Here is a 6076-nt window from a genome sequence, read left to right as displayed (position 1 = left end):
CCGGCAGCTACTCTGCAGCCTGCGGCTAAGGAAGAACTTGGCTATATTTATTTTTGGGGAAGGCAAGTACTCGAGCTTTCTTAGATTGAAGCGAGGTAAATGGAAGCCGGCCGGCCGGCTACTCTAGTAGTCGGTCGGTGGTGGGAGAAAAAACAGCTTTTGTTATATTAGTCCATTAGTCCCTAGCCGTTTTTCGTGTGGGCGTCCTTTCCTGCCTTTAACTCTTGCCAGCCGGACAGCCGGTTCTTCGAACTGCGACTTTTGGCAAGAGAAGGCTTGGGTGCCAGCATACTACTTGTCTGACCGCGGGTAGGACTTCTAATATAACTCAAGGCGGCCAGTCCCCGGGCCGACTAGTCGAACCCGGTGCCGGACGAAAAAAGTGAATGTAATGACATGATCATAAGCATGATACTCTTTGTTTATAGATAAAAGATGGCAGTCCCTGAGCTCTCCTCGGGGGGCCTATTGTCTCGTACTTAGTACAAAAGTTAGCGTGATACATACTGCATTTCAACTGTAAAATCTTCAGAGGAGGTTGGCGTTCCATGGTCGTTCCGACTCTTTGCCAGAGTCGTCTCTCTTTCGTGCCTTCGGCTTCTATGCATCGATCAGGTAGTAGGAGTCATTTCCCAGCGCTCTGCTGATGACGAAGGGGCCTTCCCAAGGGGCCGAGAGCTTGTGCTGGCCGGCTGTTCGCTGGATCAGCCGGAGCACGAGGTCGCCTTCTTGGAAAGATCTTGGTCTGACCTTCCGGCTGTGGTAGCAGCGCAAGCCCTGCTGGTAGATGGTGGACCAGCTGAGGGCTAACAGCCGGCCTTCTTCCAGCAGGTCGACGCCGTCTTCTCGTGCTTCCTTGGCCTCCGCCTCTGTGTACATGGTTACCCGAGGCGAGTCGAACTCGATGTCGGTTGGGATGACTGCCTCGGCACCATACACAAGGAAGAAAGGAGTGAAGCTAGTTGACTTGTTTGGGGTAGTGCGCAGACTCCAGAGGATGGCCGGCAGCTCATCGAGCCAACAGCCGGCCGAACATTCCAGTGGTACGACCAGTCGGGGCTTGATGCCGGAAAGGATGAGGCTGTTGGCTCGCTCGACTTGGCCGTTTGACTGCGGGTGGGCAATGGACGCTAAGTCCAACCGGATGCCCTGCGTCGCGCAGAAACGTGCCAATGCTCCCTTGGCGAAATTCGTGCCGTTGTCGGTGATGATGCTGTGTGGCACGCCGTAGCGAGTTGTTATATCTGCGATGAATGTCACGGCAGTCGGTCCATTCAGCTTCTTGATCGGCTTTGCCTCAATCCATTTGGTGAATTTGTCCATGGCGACAAGCAGATGTGTCATGCCGCCGCGTGCCGTCTTGAACGGGCTCACCATGTCCAGTCCCCAAACGGCGAAGGGCCAAGTGAGGGGAATGGTCTTGAGTGTCGAAGCCGGCATGTGTTGCTTGGAGCTGAAGACTTGGCACCCTTTGCAATGTTTAACTAACTCCTTGGCGTCATCCAAGGCAGTCGGCCAAAAGAACCCATGGCGGAAAGCTTTGGCGACGAGTGATCTTGAGGCCGCATGGTGGCCTCATTCTCCTTGGTGGATGTCTCTGAGGATTGCAATGCCCTTCTCTTGCTCGACGCATCGCTGGAAGACTCCAGTGACGCTGCGCCTGACGAGCTCTCTGCTGACGATTATGTATGCTCCGGCTCGGCGTTGGACTTGTCTTGCCTCTGTTTCGTCAGCCGGCAGATCTTGGTTTATTAGGAAGTTGAGGATGGACTAAGCCCATGATGGAGCTGCGACTTCTTCTATCGCCAACACGGCTACTGCGACCAGGGTGGGTGGGCTGGGTGGTGAAATGCTGGAGTCGGCCGCCGCCTATTGTGTTGGTGCAGTCCCCGGGCCGACTACCGCAATCCCCGAGCCGGGTGTGGCAGTCCCCGGGTCGGGCGTAACTACGGAAGTCCCTGAGCCGCCTACTGACGTCCCCGGGTCGACTATCGAAGTCCCCGGGTCACCTGCTTGGTTCTTCGAGCCGGACCCGGCCGCGTCGGGGTCAGGCGGCACGAAGATGGAATCGGACTCTGGAGACGGCTTGATAGACGGCTTGAGGAGGCGTTGCAGAGAGACACCGGTTGGTATTGCCTGCCGAGTGGAGCCTATTCGGGCTAGGGTATCAGCTGGCTCGTTGTCGGCTCGCGGTACGTGGAGTAACTCGCATCCTTCAAAGTAACCACTGATCTGCTGAACGAGGAAGCGGTAGCTTGCCATATTTCCATCCTTGGCGTCCCAGTCGCCGGATGATTGCTGGACTACCAAGTCCGAGTCGCCGTAACATAGGATCTGGCGTATGCCGAGCTCCTTGGCAAGCCGGAGCTCGTGTATGAGCACCTCATACTCGGCCACGTTGTTGGAGGCGGCAAAGTGAATTTGCAGCGTGTATCTGAGCTTGTCGCCTTTGGGAGAGGTGAGGATGACGCCGGCTCCCAAGCCGGTGCGCATCTTGGACCCGCCAAAGTGCATGCGCCAATGAGTGGAGTCGGGGGCTGGCGGTAGGTACTGGGTCTCGGCCCAGTCGACGAGGAAGTCGGCCAATGCTTGGGACTTGATGGCGGTGCGAGGCTGGTAGAAGATCATGTAGGGGGCCAGCTCGATGGCCCATTTCGCCACCCGGCCGGACGCATCCCGGCTGCCTATGATCTTGGCAAGCGGGGCGGTGCATATGACCGTGATGGGGTGCTCTTGGAAGTAGGGCTTCAGCTTCTTGGCGGCGAAGTACACGCCATAGCACATCTTCTGGTAGTGGGGGTAGTTCTGCTTCGAGGTAGACAGCACCTCGCTCAAATAGTAAACCGGCCTCTGGACCGGCTGGGCTCGGCCCTCTTCTGGGCGCTGGACTACGATGACGGTGCTGACCACCCGGCTGGTTGCAGCAATGTAGAGGAGCATGTGCTCTTTCTCAGTCGGCGCCGCCAGGACTGGCGGTGTGGCCAGCATCTTCTTCAGCTCGTGAAAGGCTTGGTCGGCTTGGTCGTTCCACTCGAAGTGAGTGGTCTTCTTCATGAGGCAGTAGAGGGGGAGAGCTTTCTCTCCGAGCCGGCTGATGAAGCGGTTCAGGGAGGCCAAGCACCCGGTGAACTTCTGGACGTCTCGAAGTTTGGTGGGAATCGCCATTCTCTCAATGGCCTTGATCTTTATTGGGTTGCATTCGATGCCGCGTTCGGAGACCAGGAAGCCTAGGAGCCGGCCAATTGGCACTCTGAACACGCATTTCTCGGGGTTGAGCTTGATCTGGAACCGGCGCAGGTTCTCAAATGTTTCCTTGAGGTCCTCCAACAAGGTGTCGCGCTTCTCCGTCTTCACCACTATATCGTCTACGTAGACGTGGGCATTTCTGCCGAGCTGCTTGAGGAGGCACTTCTGCATGCAACGCTGAAAAGTGGCACCGCCATTTCTCAAGCCGAATGTCATAGTCAGGTAGCAGAAAGCTCCGAATGGCGTGATGAAGGCGGTCTTCAGGCGGTCAGCCGGATCTAGCTTTATCTGGTGGTATCCTGAGTAGGCATCCAAGAAACTCAACAGCTCGCATCCGGCCATGGAGTCTATCACTTGATCAATCCTTGGCAGGGCGAAGGGATCTTTGGGGCAGGCCTTGTTGAGGCTCGTGTAGTCTATGCACATGCGCCACTTGTTGTTCTTCTTTAGCACGAGGACCGGATTGGCGAGCCAATCTGGAAAGAAAACCTCCATAATGAAGCCGGCTGCCAGAAGCCGGGCTATCTCCTCTCCCACAATCCTTCTTTTCTCCTCCGACAGTCGGCGGAGGGGTTGTTTGACTGGCTTTGCGCCTTCTCGGACGTGTAGCTTGTGCTTGGCGAATTCCTTCAGAACACCTGGCATGTCCTTAGGGGACCATGCAAAGATATCCTGATTCTCACGGAGGAAGTCGGCGAGCTCGCCTTCCTATTTGCTGTTTATGTTTGCCCCGATGACGGCAAACCTTTCTGGGTGCTCGGGGTCAAGAGGTATCTTCTTCGTCTCCTTGGCCGGCTAGAAAGATCCTTGGGCATTACACTCCTTGGGATCAGGGGACAGGGCCGGCTGTTTGCCGGCCATGGCCACGACTCGGTCCAACATCTTCTTTTCTTCGGCAATCACAAGGGACTCGGCCAGCCGGCTGCTGGCTGCAGCGCACTCGGAAGATTTCTTGTAATCGCCGGCTATGGTGATGATGCCCTTGGTGCTCGGCATCTTCATCTTGAGGTAAGCATAGTGGGGAACAGCCATGAACCTGGCCAAGGCAGGACGGCCAAGCAATGCGTGGTAGGGGCTCTCCAGGTCCACCACTTCAAACCAGATCGCTTCTCGGTGGAAATGATCCTTGTCTCCAAAGAGTACATCAATCTTGATCTTGCCAATGGGGGCGCAGGACAGGCCAGGTACAATGCCATGGAACACAGTCCGAGTAGGCATGAGTTGCTTCGTCTTGACGTTCAGCTTCTCCAGGGTGTCATGGTATAGGATGTTGATGCTGATCCCGTCGTCTATCAGCACTCGGGAGAAACGGGCGGCGCGTCTGTCCGTTGCAAGGGTGGCATCCAAAACCAACGCATAAGAGCCGGGAGATGGCATCACCTCTGGGTGGTCGGCCCGGCTCCAGCTGATAGGCTTTTCTGACCAGTGCATGTGCTCGGCGGGGTTGGTAGCGACCACGTTGACTTCTTGGTGCTCTCGGTGTCTGCTACGCCGGCCTTCGGGCTGGCTTGTGAAGACGACATAGGCGGCATTCTCGTCAGGGAACTCATCATGCACAGCTCCGACTGCTGGCCAAGCGGTCGGCGGCTGCGAAGCCGGAGGCGGCGGGCCAGCAGGCAGAGGCGGCGCGAGCCCTTCGCCTTTGGAGATTCGGGTGAGCCAGTGGCACTTCCGGGTTGTGTGGTTGGACGGCTTCGCGCCGCTATGGAACTTGCATGGGGCGTCGAGAGTTTGCTCGTAGGAGAAGGCCGGCTGCCAAGCCGGCCTACCGCCCTTCGGCTTCTTGGGTGCGGGCCGCCCTTCGGGCTGCTTGTCCTCGACTGTGGCCACCTGCCGGCTAGTGGAGAGCGGCATGGGGCCCTTGCGCTTGTGGTCGTTCTGGTACGGGCGTCGGCCGGAGTCCCCAGCCGGCGTCTTGGGCGCCGGGTTGATTACCTTCCCGGACGCGTCTACCCGGAGTTCGGTCTTCATTGAGGAGTCGGCAGTGGCGTACTTGTCCGCTATGACCAGAAGCTCGTCGAGGGTAGTCGGCTCATCGCAGAGGAGCTTCTGCTTAAGGAGGGTGCCCTCTCGGCATCCGGCGGTGAAGTATTCTATGGCTTGCACCTCGTGCAGCCCTTTGCAAGAGTTGCGGAGCTCGCCCAACGCGTGAGGTAGTCGCGAGTGGACTCGGCGGGGCCTTGTACGCACAAGGAGAGCTGTCTGGGCTTGGGGGCCCGCTTGTAAGTGCTCGTGAAGTTGCGGACGAAGGCCTTCGTGAAGTCTAGCCAGCTGTTGATGCTGTAGGGCCTGAGGCTATTGAGCCAGGTCCGCGCCGTGCCTTGCAGCATGAGGGGCACGTACTTCACGGCAACGCGCCTGTTGCCGTTTGCTATGCGAACCGCTGTGGAGTAGTTGATCAACCAATCTTCCGGCTTCACGGAGCCATTCTACTTGGGCGTGTCTCTTGGGAGTGAGAACCCTTTGGGGAAAGGCTCGTCGCGGATGCGGGGGCCGAAGCAAGGCAGGCCGACATCATCTTCTTCTTCTAGCACCAGGGATCGCGCTAGGCGGTCGATCCGATGGCGGGCGTCGTTCTCGCCGACTCCTTCACGGAGACCTAGTCGGCCGCTAAGAGTCGGATGTGTGACAGGCGGTGGGGTGGGATATCTCTCCCCGCGAGGCGGAGGCGGAGGCGGGTTGCCCCGCCGCTCCACGGCCCGGGGACGGCCTTCTGCGTCTCGCTCGATGGAGGTCCGGGTTCGGCTTCGGCTGGCAGCCGGCTCCTTCTCATGTCGCGCGCGGGTTTTACCCACAGTCGGGGTCCGGGACATCGCGTCGTGCTCTCGGC

This window comes from Triticum dicoccoides, chromosome 4A (assembly GCF_002162155.2).
Source record: "Triticum dicoccoides isolate Atlit2015 ecotype Zavitan chromosome 4A, WEW_v2.0, whole genome shotgun sequence".
NCBI lineage: Eukaryota > Viridiplantae > Streptophyta > Magnoliopsida > Poales > Poaceae > Triticum > Triticum dicoccoides.
Note: the sequence above shows the minus strand (reverse complement) of the source record.